Source organism: Penaeus monodon, chromosome 21 (assembly GCF_015228065.2).
Source record: "Penaeus monodon isolate SGIC_2016 chromosome 21, NSTDA_Pmon_1, whole genome shotgun sequence".
NCBI lineage: Eukaryota > Metazoa > Arthropoda > Malacostraca > Decapoda > Penaeidae > Penaeus > Penaeus monodon.
In genome coordinates this window covers 22,600,715-22,601,098 of record NC_051406.1, presented here as the reverse complement: position 1 = coordinate 22,601,098, position 384 = coordinate 22,600,715, and the positions used below count along the sequence as shown (strand labels likewise).

Here is a 384-nt window from a genome sequence, read left to right as displayed (position 1 = left end):
GCGTATGCTAATGACATAGGTATGTGTTTAATTCGAAGAGGGTGATGGTAATGGGCGTTGAGGACCTGGAAGAGGTTTGGTTCCAAGGATGTTATTGCTGGTGGTAGAGAATTACGGACAGATGCTATGAAGGGGAACAGGCAGCAGCATGCACAAAAGAAAGGGAGAAAGAAACAGATGCAGGTGTAGTGGTGCTATGTTGAGTGCCAAAAAGGGGAGGGTGTGGTTCTAGCAGCATACCTGAGGTGTGGGATTTGTGGAGTTTTGGACAGGGAGGTAACAGAGGAAGACTCTGCGCTAAGGCCCAGGGGAAAACAGCATGGGTGTCAGAGGGGGACCGCTCATGGGTAGAGCGAGAGGTATGGTTGTTGAGGTCCCCTGCGA

The 384-nt window shown here is 50.8% G+C and overlaps 1 pseudogene; it reads right to left on the bottom strand.

The window, feature by feature from the left end:
• Positions 1 to 27: 27 nt before the first annotated feature.
• The window catches only part of LOC119586611, a 4,978-nt pseudogene continuing 4,621 nt past the window's right edge, over positions 28 to 384 (bottom strand).